The sequence below is a fragment of the Eubalaena glacialis genome, chromosome 3 (genome assembly GCF_028564815.1).
Source record: "Eubalaena glacialis isolate mEubGla1 chromosome 3, mEubGla1.1.hap2.+ XY, whole genome shotgun sequence".
Taxonomy (NCBI): domain Eukaryota; kingdom Metazoa; phylum Chordata; class Mammalia; order Artiodactyla; family Balaenidae; genus Eubalaena; species Eubalaena glacialis.
This window is the reverse complement of record NC_083718.1, coordinates 167,526,257-167,540,398: the sequence shown is the minus strand read 5'-3', so window position 1 is coordinate 167,540,398 and position 14,142 is coordinate 167,526,257. Positions and strand designations below refer to the sequence as shown.

Genomic DNA, 14,142 nt, shown 5'->3' with positions numbered 1-14,142 from the left:
ACTGTCACTGTTTGCAGATGACATGATACTATACATAGAGAACCCTAAAGATGTTACTAGAAAACTACTAGAGCCAATCAATGAATTTGGTAAAGTAGCAGGGTACAAAATTAATGCACAGAAATCTCTTGCATTCCTATACACTAATGATGAAAAATCTGAAAGAGAAATTAAGGAAACACTCCCATTTACCATTGCAACAAAAAGCATAAAACACCTAGGAATAAACCTACCTAAGGAGACAAAAGACCTGTATGCAGAAAACTATAAGACACTGATGAAGGGTAGTTTTATTTTATTTTATTTTATATTTTATTTTATTTTATTTTATTTTATTTTATTTTATTTTATTTTATTGACAGTGAAATAATTCTTTATTTGGGTGGGTTGGGAGAGGGCAGGCGAGGCTAAGCTGGACCCCCATGGGGGGTGGCAACCAGGAGCTCCTCAGGGGGCCGGCCCCTGTGCCCCTTGGCTATGTCACAGGAGCAGCCACGGGCAGCCCCCTGGATGGACGTGGTGGCTCCCTCTGTCCTTCCTACTTGTGTGGCCAGGCCTCGGGGGCCCTCTGCAGGCAGTACTGGGTGGCAGGCAGTGACAAGACCAGGCTGCTGGCATGGCGCCCCAACCAGTAGAGGCCGTAGCCCAGGAGGTCCAAGAAGGCGGCCTTCATGGCCAGCCAGGACACTCTGCCAGAGATGGACAGCAGGGGGACAATCATTATCTCCTGGACGTTGAGGTCAGTGGTCCAGTTCTTCTCAATGCTGGGGTTGTGGCCCATGCCCACAACGCCCACCACCACGGAGGGGACGCACTTTCTGCGCTCGGCATCAGAGGCACGCGGCAACTCCAGGCACCAGGCCGCCTGCCTCAGCACGTAGGTCAGGTAGATGTCCCGCTCAGACACCATGGTGCAGTGCAGGTCAGGGAACTCGCCGATCATCTCAGCCATCATCTGCTCCAGCAGGTCCTGCTTGCACCACTCCACGTCATCCTTGCTGATAGGGTCTGACAGGAAACATAGGCCCCAGGCCAGCTTGATCTTCTGCCAGAAGGAGAGGGTGGCGATGGCTCTCTTGAAGGTGGCGGGGATAGGCTGGTCACCCACGTGGAACTTGCAGAAAGGCACCTTGCTGGCCTCCTTGAAAGCCTCCCTGAACTCACCTCCAGGGGCCATGCCCAGCTTCTCAGTGATGTGGGTGGACACCTTCAGCAGCAGTATCTGCATGGGTCCCGACATGACCCCGTTCTGCCTGATGCCCTACTGCAGCTTCTCCAGGCTGACCTCCTTGGCCTCACGCAGCACCGTACACTCGTTCATCTTCAGCATGGACACGTGGTACTGCTACAGCTCCACCACAACCACGTCGGGCTGCACCTCCCAGATGGTCTTCACCATGTCCTTCTTGCTGTCGTCGCTGAAGTGCGCCATGCCCACCATGTACACCCAGCTCCCGTCCTCGGCCACCAGCTCGGTCACCAGGGAAGATGATACAAACGATAGAGAGATATACCATGTTGTTGGATTGGAAAAATAAACATTGTGAAAATGACTATACAGATTCAACGCAATCCCTGTCAAGCTACCAATGGCATTTTTCACAGAACTAGAACAAAAATTTTCACAATTTGTATAGAAACACGAAAGACCCCGAATAGCCAAAGCAATCTTGAGAAAGAAAAACAGAGTTGGAGGAATCAGGCTCCCTGACTTCAGACTACTACAAAGCTATAGTAATCAAGACAGTATGGTACTGGCACAGAAACAGAAATATAGATCAATGGAACAGGATAGAAAGCCCAGATATAAGCCCACACACATACGGTCACCTTATCTTTGATAAAGGAGGCAAGAGTATACAATGGAGAAAAGACAGCCTCTTCAATAAGTGGTGCTGGGAAAACTGGACAGCTACCTATAAATGAATGAAATTAGAACACTCCCTAACACCATACACAAAAATAAACTCAACATGGATTAAAGACCTAAATGTAAGGCCAGACACTATCAAACTCTTAGAGGAAAACATAGGCAGAACACTCTATGACATAAATCACAGCAAGATCCTTTTTGACCCACCTTCTAGAGAAATGGAAATAAAAACAAAAATAAACAAATGGGACCTAATGAAACTTAAAAGCTTTTGCACAGCAAAGGAAACCATAAACAAGATGAAAAGACAACCATCAGAATAGAAGAAAATATTTGCAAACGAAGCAACTGACAAAGGATTAATCTCTAAAATTTAGAAGCAGCTCATGCAGCTCAATATCAAAAAAAAAAAAAACCCAATCCAAAAATGGGCAGAAGACCTAAATAGACATTTCTCCAAAGAAGACATACAGATTGCCAACAAACACATGAAAGGATGCTCAACATCAATCATTAGAGAAATGCAAATCCAAACTACAATGAGGTATCACCTCACACCAGTCAGTGGCCATCATCAAAAAATCTACAAACAATAAATGCTGGAGAGGGTGTGGAGAAAAGGGAACCCTCTTGCACTGTTGGTGGGAATGTAAGTTGATACAGCCACTATGGAGAACAGTATGGAGGTTCCTTTCAAAACTAAAAATAGAACTACCGTATGACCCAGCAATCCCACTACTGGGCATACACCCTGAGAAAACCATAATTCAAAGAAAGTCATGTACCACAATGTTCATTGCAGCTCTATTTACAATAGGCAGGACATGGGAGCAACCTAAGTGTCCATCGACAGATGAATGGATAAAGAAGATGTGGCACATATATACAATGGAATATTACTCAGCCATAAAAAGAAAGGAAATTGAGTTATCCGTAGTGAGGCAGATGGACCTAAAGTCTGTCATACAGAGTGAGATAAGTCAGAAAGAGAAAAACAAATACCATGTGCTAACACAGATATATGGAATCCTAAAAAAAAAAAAAAAAGGTTCTGATGAACCTAGGGGCAGGACAGGAATAAAGACACAAGACGTAGAGAAGGGACTTGAGGACACGGGGAGGGAGAAGGGTAAGCTGGGTCGAAGTAAGAGAGTAACATTGACATATATACACTACCAAATGTAAAATAGATAGCTAGTGGGAAGCTGCTGCATAGCACAGCTCGGTGCTTTGCGACCACCTAGAGGGGTGGGATAAGGAGGGTGGGAGGGAGACGCAAGAGGGAGGGGATATGGGGATATATCTATGCATATAGCTGATTCACTTTGTTATACAGCAGAAACTAACACAACATTGTAAAGCAATTATACTCCAATAAATATGTTAAAAAAAAAAAAAGAAAGAGGCAGTGACTTCCCTGGTGGTACAGTGGTTAAGAATCCGCCTGCCAATGCAGGGGACACGGGTTCGATCCCTGGTCCAGGAAGATCTCAAATGCCACGGAGCAACTAAGCCCATGTGCACCACAACTACTGAGCCTGCGCTCTAGAGTCCATGAGCCACAACTACTGAGCCCACGTGCCACAACTACTGAAGCCCGTGCACCTACAGCCCATGTTCCACAACAAAAGAAGCCACCACAATGAGAAGTCCGCGCACCACAATGAAGAGTAGCCCCCACCCACCGCAACTAGAGAAAGCCTGCACGCAGCAATGAAGACCCAGAGCAACCAAATATAAATAAATAAAAGCAATCATTTATTAAAAAAAAAAAAAAGAAGAAGAAGAAGAAGAAGCAGGCAGAGGGGTTGTATTTGAGGGTAGCCTGGGGATTGTAGCAATCACAAATAATGAACATAGGGACCATAATTTCTGGCTTACATGTACTCCCACAGATATTTAGTCTTCCCTACATTCTGATGAGGTGTCTATTGTTCTTCCCACTTAGGGATGAGTAAAAAAGTTCAGAAATCATCTGATGTGATAGATGCAGTAGGAAGATATGGACCACGGAGCAGATGCTTGGGTTTCAGCTCTGTCTCCAATAAGTGCTGGCAGTGCAATACAGTTCCAACTACTTAAATGTTCTATGCCTCTAGCTTTCTCATCTCTAAAATGGGGTAATAATATTACTTACTTCATGAGATTTTCCTAAAGATTAAATGTATGCTTAGAAGGAGAGCTTGGCACATTATAAGTGGTATATAGGTGCTGTTGCTGTCACTACTACTATTACTACTGTGATTATTATTATTACCTGAATTGCCAACCAAGGAGAGCTGTATTCTACATAATTCTCTGTCGCCAAGAGTCTCAAATGCCTACAGCTATAGCCAATCAGCTTCCACCACAGATTTAGCTACACCTCAGGCTCAGAACCCAGTCATCTGGTACTTAGAAGAATTTAAGAAGCCCATAGCCTGCTGTTCAAGATTCATCTTGTCAGCCTTGGTGCTTGGACCCATTCTGATCTTGTGCCCCATGAACACTGGGGATCTGTCTCATGCCTCAGCATCCATTTTCCCAAGGCTATGAGGGACCGAGGTGCAGGGGTTGTCCTGCAACCAGCAAGCTAACCACCTGCTGAGACTACTCCATCCTGGCACATCCTTGCCTGGCTGGTGCGACACCCTTGAGCTTCTGATCATACCACCACCAAGTGAATCTCCTTCTCTGGTAAACATGCCTGCCCTCTGGATCTGAGACTTCCCTGGCCTACGTCAGCCCTCCACTAACTAGGTCTTCTTCAAACAAGAGTCACACAGTTTGGGAATGGCACTTCTTCATTTCTACCAAGTTCCACTTTCCCTTTTAACTACATAATTTGATTTTTTTAAAAATCAATGGCCTCTTGCTAATCAACCTCCTGCCTTGGCATTTGTGCCCTGAGCTTATACAGCAATCCAAAGCACTAGGCTAGGTTAGGCCTTCACACAAATGCAATTGCACTTTTATCGCTGCCATAATTTTGAGTTGCTGAGTAACGAGACTGATTTCTCAGAGAAGTGAAAGGCAAATATGTGGCCACTCAGCAGCCAACTTCTTTTTTTTTTTTAATTTATTTATTTTATTTTTGGCTGTGTTTGGTCTTTGCTACTGTGTGCAGGCTTTCTCTAGTTGCGGTGAACAGGGGCTACTCTTTGCTGTGGTATGTGGTCTTCTCATTGCAGTGGCTTCTCTCATTGTGGAGCACGGGCTCTAGGTGCGTGGGCTTCAGTAGTTGCAGCATGTGGGCTCAGTAGTTGTGGCTCACAGGTTCTAGAGAGCAGGCTCAGTAGTTGTGGTGCACAGGCTTAGTTGTTCCACGGCATGTGAGATCTTCCCGGTTTAGGGCTCAAACCCATACCCCCTGCATTGGCAGAAGGATTCTTAACCACTACGCCACCAGGGAAGCCCATCAGCAGCCAACTTCTATTTCTTTATAATTTGGTGCCACCAAGGACTATGTCTCATTTTTCCTCCTTTCTGGTCACAGCAACCTCAACTGTCGAGAATACCTGGGTGGTGTTCAACCCAAGCAAGCTACACCTAGTCCTATTTATTCTTTTAAAAATATACATGAAGGGGAAATACTTCCTGAAAGGTGCAAAAGGAGCTTGGCAGACTCTCTCTCCAGCAAAACAACTATTTAATTGGTGAAAATTAATTTTAAAAAATTATTTAAAGTCTCTAGAAATTGTCCTAAATATGTACAGCAATGGAAGAAACATTCATTCTAGAAAATCTACTAAACCTCAGTAAGAACAGTGAGAGTCTATGGTATTTGAGCCACAACTCACTCCCTTACCCCCTACCCCACAGCTCTACATTACAGAAGCTCTGCCCCAAGTCAATGTGTCCAAGAAGAAGAGGGCTCCCTCTCCCTCCAGCTCCCAGTGTGGACCTCCTGTTTCATCTTGTCAGGGGGCAGTCTACTGGTTTTTCTCATCCCCCTCCCCAGCCCCAGGTTGCAGAAGTTCTATTCTGGTTGATGCTGCAGAGAGGACCAGTCTCCCTTCCCTCACTCAGCCCCTACTCATAGGGGAAAAGCTCTACTCTAGGCTCAGCAGGCTGAGATGACTGGGGACCCAATCACTCTATCCCCAGTTTGCATGTTACTAGAGATAAAGAGGGACATTTTATAATGGTAAAAAAGTCAATCCATCAGGAAGTATAACAAGCATAAACATATATGCATCTAACAACACAGACCTAAAATACATGAAGCAAAAGCTGACAGAACTGAAGGGAAAAATAGACAATTCACCAATAATAACTGCAGGCTTATAAATACTCTTCTTTCAGTAACAGATAGAACAACTAGGCAGAAGCTCAAAAAGAAAATAGAAGACTTGGACAATACTATAAACCAACTAGGCCTAAAAGACGTCTATAAACCACTCTACATATTGGCAGCAGAATACACATTCTTCTCACATGCACATGGAACATTCTCTAAGATAGGCCTTATTCTAGGCCACAAAACAAGCCTCAGTAAGGAATTAAATTAGAAATCAATAACAGAAGGAAATATGGGAAATTTAAAAATATGTGGAAATTAAACAAAATACTACTATTTAACCAATGGGGAAAAGAAGAAATTGCAGGGAAAATTCGAAAATACTTTGAGATGAATGAAAATGAGTACACAACATACCAGAATTCATGGAATGTGTGAAAGTAGTGCTCAGAGGGAAATTTATAACTGTAAACACCTATTTTTAAAAAAATAAGAAAGAACTCAAATTAATAACCTAGTTTTTCAACTAGAAAAATAAGAGTAAACTAAACCCCTAAAAATGCAGAAGGAAAGAAAGATTAGAGCAGAAAATAAAGATTAGAGCAGAAAAGATGAAATAGAGAATAGAAAAATGATTTTAAAAAATAAAAACAAAAATTTGGTCCTTTAAAAAGACTAAGAAAATTGATAAACCTTTAGCTAGAGTGACCAAGAAAAAAGCAGAGAAAGTATACTTGACACTAAAATTAGGAATGAAAATGAGAACATCACTACCGGCCTTACAGAAATAAAAAGAATTGTAAAGGAATACTACAAATAACTTTATGCCAACAAATCAGATAAAATAGATGAAGTAGGAAGTTCTTAGAAAAACACAAATTACCAAATCTGACCTGAGAAGAAATAGAAAATCTGCATATACCTGTAACAAGTAAAGAAATCAAATTTGTAATTTTAAAACTTCCCACAAGGGAAAGCCGAGGCCCAAATAAGTTCACTGGTAAATTCTACCAAAACTCAAAGAAGAATCAATACCAATCCTTCATGAAATCTTCCAAAAAATAGAAGAAGAGAAACATTTCTCAATTCATTCTATGAGGTCATTACTACCCCGATATCAAAACAAAACAAAGACATCACAAGAAAACTACATACCAGTATCCCTTACGAATATATTTGCACAAATCATTAACAAAATACTAGCAAACTGATGCCAGCAACATGTGAAAAGGATTATATACCATAACCAAATGAGATTTATCCCAGGAATGCAAATTAGTTTAATATCTGAAAATCAATTCATGTAATGCACCATATTAATAGAATAAATGGCAAAAAATATCATTTCAAAAGATGCAGAAAAATAATTTGACAGAATCCAATAACCTTTCAAAATTTAAAAAAAACCTCAAGAAATTATAAATAGAAAGAAACTTTTTCAACTTGCTAAAGGGATCGAAGAAAACCCACAGCATCTTACTTAACGGTGAAAGTCTGAGTGCTTTTCTCCTAATGTCAGGAACAAGACAAGGATGTCCACTCTTGCCACTACTATTCAATATTGCACTGGGGCGGGGTGGGGGGGCACTCAGCAAAGACGCAACACACATGATTAATTTATAAAAATGTTTTATTTCTATACATTGGCAATAAACATTATGGAAAAAATTAAGAAATCAATTCCATTTACAATAGCATGCTATTTCATACTAAGAAATAGAATGAAAAAGAATAACATAGTCAGGAAAAAGAAGTACAAGACTTGTACACTTAAAACTACAAAACATTGTTGAAAGAAATTAGAGATATAAATGAATGGAAAGACATTCCATGTTCATGGATTGGAAGGGTTAATATTAAGATAGCAATACTCACAAAATTCATCTACAGATTTAACACAACCCCTATCAAAATCCTAACTTCCTTTTTTGCAGAAACAGAAAAGTTGATCTTCAAATTCATATGGAAATTAAAGGGATCCAGAATAACCAAAAGAATCTTGTAAAAAAATTTTGGAAGACTCACACTCCCCAAGTTCAAAACTTGCTGCAAAATTACACTGCAATCAAGACAGTGTGGTACTGGCATAAGGGTAGATCAATGGAATTGAATTGAGAGTCTAGAAATAAACCTTTACATTTATAATCAGTTGATTTTCAACAAAAGCGGCAAGACAACTCAATGGAGAAAGAACACTCTTTCAACAAATGAAGCTGGGACAACTGGATATCCACAAACAAATGAATAAATTTGCACTCCTACCTCAATTATATACAAAAATTGACTCAAAATGGAACATAGACTTAAATATAAGTGCTAAGTTATAAAAGTCTTAAACAAAAACATAGAAGCAAATTTGTGACTTTGGATTAAGTAATGGTTTCTAAATACTATAACAAAAGTACAAGCAATAAAAGCGGGGGGAAAAGGAAATTGGACTATATCAATATTAAAACTTTTGTGCCACAAATGATACCACCAAGAAAGTGAAAAGATGACCCATAGAATGAAATAAAATATTTGCAAATCTTATACCTAATATGGGACTTGTATTCAGAATATATTTTAAAATTCTTAAAACTAACAATGACAAAAACAAATAACAGTTTTTAAGTGGGTAAAGATCTGAATAGATATTTTTCCAAGGAAGATATACAAATGATCAATAAGTGCATAAAAAGATATTCAACATCATTATTCATAGGGAAATGCAAATCAAAACCACAATGAGATACTACTTTACACCCACTACGGTGGCTATAATTTAAAATACAGGCAATGACAAACATTGGTGAGAATGTGGAGAAATTAGAAGCCTCACACATTGCTGGCAGATTTTTAAATGGTGCAGCCACTTTGCATAAGAGTTTGGCAGCTACTCAAAACGTTAAATATAAAGTTACCATGTGACTCAGCAATTCCACTCCTAGGCATATACCCAAGAGAAATGAAAACATATATTCATACGCTTGTACAGAAATGTTCCTGGCAGCATTAGTCATAACAGCCAAAAAGTAGAAACAGTCCAAATGCCCATCAACTGATGAATGGTTAAATAAAATCTGGTATATCTATATAATGAAATATTATTCCACAATAAGAACAAATAATGTACAGATACATGCTACCACATGCATGAACCTTGAAAACATTATGCTAAGTGAAAGAAGCTAGTCTCAAAGACAACACCTTGTGTTTATATGAACTATCCATTTATATAAAATGTCCAGAAATGTCCAGAGTTGGAAAGTCTGTAGAGAGAGAAAGTATATTAGTGGTTGGGCCGGAGTAGTGGTTGGGAGGAAATGGGGACTACTAACAGGCATGGAGTTTATTTGGGGGAGACAAAAAATTTCTAAAATTAGATAGTGCTGATAGTTACACAAACTTGTGAATATACTAAAAACCATTGAAATCTACACTTTAAATGGTTTAATTGTGTGGCATGTGAGTTATCTCTCAATAAAGCTGTCTAAAAATCATCATGGTTCATGGATAGGAAGACAACATTGTTAAGATGTCAGTTCTTCCCAACTTGACCTATAGATTCAATACAACACAGTCAAAATCCAAGCAAGCTATTTTGTGGATATCAACAAAATGATTCTGAAGTTTATATGGAGAAGCAAAAGGCCTACAATAGCCAACACAATATTGAAGGAGAGCAACAAAGTCACAGGACTGACACGACTTGACTTAAAGACTTACTATAAAGCTAAAGTAACCAAGATAACATGGTATTAGTGAGAGAACAGATAAATTAATGGGACAAAATAGAGAGCCCAGAAATAGATCCACACAAACACAGTCAACTGATCTTTGTCAAAAGAGCAAAGGCAATACAATGGAGAAAAGATAGTCTTTTCAACAAATGATGCTAGAAAAACTGGACAGCCACATGCAGAAAAAAACAAACAAACAAAGAATTTAGACACAAACTTTATACCTTTTGCAAAATTTAACTCAAAAATGGATCACAGATATAAATGTAAAGCACAAAACTATAAAACTAGAAGATAACATAAGAGATAATCCACGTAACCATGGGCTTGGAGATGAACTTTTAGATACAACACCAAAAGCACAATCTATGAATGAAAAAAATTTTTATTAATTAAACTTCATTAAAACTAAAAATTTCTGCTCTGCAAGACACACTGTTGAATGCAAAAAAAAAGCCACAATGGAAGAAAATATTTGCAAAACACATACCTGATAAATGATTTGTATTCAAAATATATGAAGAACTTTTAAAACTTAACAAGAAAAAAACTACCCACTCTAAAAATGGGCAAAAGATCTAAACAGACACCTCACCAAAGAAAACATAAAAATGACAAATAAACATAAGAAAAGATGCTAAATATCACATGCCATTAGGGGACTGCAAATTAAAACAAGATACCACTTCACACCTATTAGAATGGCAAAATCCGAAACACTGACAACAAATATTGACAAAGCTGTGGAGCAACAGGGACACTCATTAGGTTCTGGTGGGAATGCAAAATGGTACAGCCACTTTGGAAGACAGTTTAGCAGTTTCTTACCAAGCCAAACATACTCTTAAAATACAATCCAGTAATTGCACTCCTTGGTATTTACCCAAATGAGTTGAAAATGTCTATCCACAGAAAAGCCTGCACACAAATGTTTATAGCAGCTTTATTCATAACTGCCAAAACAACAAATATGTCTTTCAATAGGTGAATAGGTAAACTGTAGCATATCCAAACAATGGAACACTATTCAGAGATAAAGACAAATGACCTATCAAGCCATGTAAAGACACGGAGGAAACTTAAATGCATATTGTTAAATGAAAGAAGCCAGTCTGGAAAAGGCTACATACTGTATGATTCCAACTATATGATATCTGTAAAAGGCAAAACTACGGAGACAGTAAAAAGATCAGTGATTGCCAAGAGCTGGGGAGAGGAAGGGACGAACAGGTGGAGCAAAGGGAATTTTTAGGGCAGTGAAACTATTCTTTATGATTCTATAATGGTAGATATTTGCCATTATGCATTTGTCAAGACCCATAGAATGTACAACACAAGAGTGAATCCTAATGTAAACTACGAGCTTTTGTTAATAATGATGTATAAATATTGTCATCAATTATAACAAATGTTCCACAATAATGCAATACTTCAATAATAGGGGAAACTAGGGATGGGGAACTCTTTGTACCTTCCACTAAATTTTTCTATAAACCTAAAACTGCTCTAAAAAAAAATAAAGTCTATTAATTAAAAAAGAAAAAGTTCGGGGCTTGCCTGGTGAAGTAGTGGTTAAGAATCCGCCTACCAGTGCAGGGGACACAGGTTCGAGCCCTGGTCCGGGAAGACCCTATATGCTGCAGAGCAACTAAGCCTGTGCGCCACAACTACCGAGCCTGTGCTCTAGAGCCCACCAGCCACAACTACTGAAGCCTGCACGCCTAGAGCCCATGCTCCGCAACAAGAGAAGCCACTGCAATGAGAAGCCCGCGCACCGCAATGAAGAGTAGCCCCAGCTCGCCGCAACTAGAGAAAGCCCGTGCGCAGCAACGAAGACCCAACGCAGCCAAAAATAAATAAATAAACACAAAAAAAAGAAAAAAGAAAAAGTTCCCCAGTCATTTCTCATGTGCAATCCTGTTGCATATCACCAATTCAAGCACACACAGATGCTTGATTCTTGAGAGTTAGTGTTTGCTCTTATCTCTTTCCACAAGGAAACAAGTAAATAAATTTTAAAATGATAATAATTTGTCATGTAATATTTGGTACATCCAAAAGAAAACATGTAATCTGCATGTGAGTTATACAGTGTATAGTAAAGTGAATACCGACTTAAAAACTAGAATATCATCAGTATTGCTACATCCACCTATATGCTCCTCCTTATCCTATCTCTTTCCTCCCATCAAAGGGAATAACGCTTTTCCTGAGTTCTGTGTTTACCATTCCTTTGCATCTTGTGAAAGAGCTTGGTGTTAGGAAGGCAGGTCTGGAACTTCACTGCCTACATCATTGCCATGGTGGTAGGCAGCTTCTAAAATGACCGCCAATGATTCCAGCCAGCTGGCATATTTACTCCTTTGTGTAATCTCCTTCCCTTGAGCAAGGACTGGACTTAAAGGCTTGCTTCTCTTCTGAGGAGACTATGGCAATCATGATGGGATGTCATTTCCAAGACTGTGTTGCAGAAAGATTCTAGCAGCCATCTTGTTCTCTCTCTCTTGCTTTTTCTCTTGCTGGCCCTGATGGAAGCCAAGTGCCATGTTCTGAGCTGCCCTATGGTAAGAATCACATACCGTCAGTCCAACAAACCCAAGGACCTGCATCCTTCTGACAGCCACATGAGTAAGCTTGGAAACGGATCCTCCTCTAGTTGAGGCTTGAGATGACTAGCAGCCCTAGTGGACACCTTGACTGCACCCTTGTAAGGAACCCTGAGCAAGAGGACCCAGCTAAGCCATACCTAGATTTCTGACCCACAGAAACTGTGAAATAATTTTGTTTTCTTAAGCTGCTAGATTTGGGAATACAATACTCTCCCCTTATCCGCGGGGGAATACGTCCCAAGACCCCCAGTGGTTGCCTGAAACTATGGATGGTACCAAGCCCTATATATACTATGTTTTTTCCTATATATAATACCTATGATAAAATTTAATCTATAAATTAAGCACAGTAAGATAATCACAAATAATAAAATAGAACAATTATACTGTAATAAATGTTTTCTGAATGTGGTCTCCCTCTCTCCCTCTCTCTCTCTCTCTCTCTTTCTGTCAGAATATCTTATTGTACACTGGACAAACAGATGACTCATGTCTTGGGCAGGGCAGAGCAGAATGGCGAGAGATTTCATCACACTACTCAGAATGACATGGACCTTACAACTTATGAGTTGTCTCTTTCTGGAACTTTCCATTTAATATTTTTGGACCACAGTTGACCATGGGTAACTGAAGCCACAGAAAGTGAAACTGCAAATAAGGGGGTACTACTGGTAATTTGTTATGCAGCAATAGATAACTAATATGGGCATTTTATTAGCTATGTGATCTTGGGCAAGTAACTTATAATTTCTGTGCCTCAGTTTCATAGCTATGAAATAAAGTTATCTTCTCATGGTGTCTAGAGAGGATAAAATAAGTTAATATACAAAAGGCTTAAAGTTGTTTGTGGTGCATAGTAAGTGCATAGTAAATATGAGCTATCTGTTTGGGTTGCATGATATATGTATGGATTCCTCACTGAAGGTGCAGCCAAGACCCAACCTCTCCTCACTTTAGCATGAACATGCACTGCTGATGTTGGGATATTGGAGAAGGGGCTGCAGGTCCACAACATTTATGACTGTTTATAAGAGCTTGCCCCCCTTTTTTGAGGTGGGGGGACTAGTTTCAGGAGCTGGTCCCCCACTGATAAGATGAAATTTATTGAAGTTTGTCTAAACTGACTGTGTTCAATGTTCAGGGAGCTTCCATGTCAAGAACTTGGTGAGTCCCCACTGAAGACACTGATGTTACAAAAGGAGAGAAGACATCTCTGTTCAACCCTCAGTTTCCCTGACTGACAAACACAGATCTCTATAACTTCTTTTCATGGGTTATACCTACCATTCATCCCCAGCCTCTCTAGAGCACCTCAGACCAGAAGTGCCAGAAGCAATACACAGGGATCTGGGTATGAACACATGGAAGTTAAACAAGATACTGAGATGTGTAATTCCAAAATTTAGTGATTTGCTTATGCTTCAGTCATTGATTTATGCCCACTGCAAGCCAGGCACTCTGCTAGTTCATGAGGTTCAACACCAAATAAGTTAAGGGGTTTCAGTTGGGATTTGAGGATTCATGCAGATCCCTCACCTAAGTGTAGGGGTCTGTGGTCCTGTTTGCCTGGGTTCACCATTCTTCCTTTCTTTTCCTAGCACTGGGTTCCGTTACTCCACCATCCTGCATTTCCTCCTTTGTTAAGCAGGGGTTCCTGGAAACCCACCCTCCTTTAGAACAGTTTCCAGACAGGATGATGGCATTAGTCATGTGGGTGTT

General features: G+C 40.0%; 1 pseudogene; it reads right to left on the bottom strand.

The window, feature by feature from the left end:
- Positions 1-532: 532 nt before the first annotated feature.
- On the bottom strand, positions 533-12,423 carry LOC133087220 (traB domain-containing protein-like; annotated as a pseudogene).
- Positions 12,424-14,142: the final 1,719 nt, after the last annotated feature.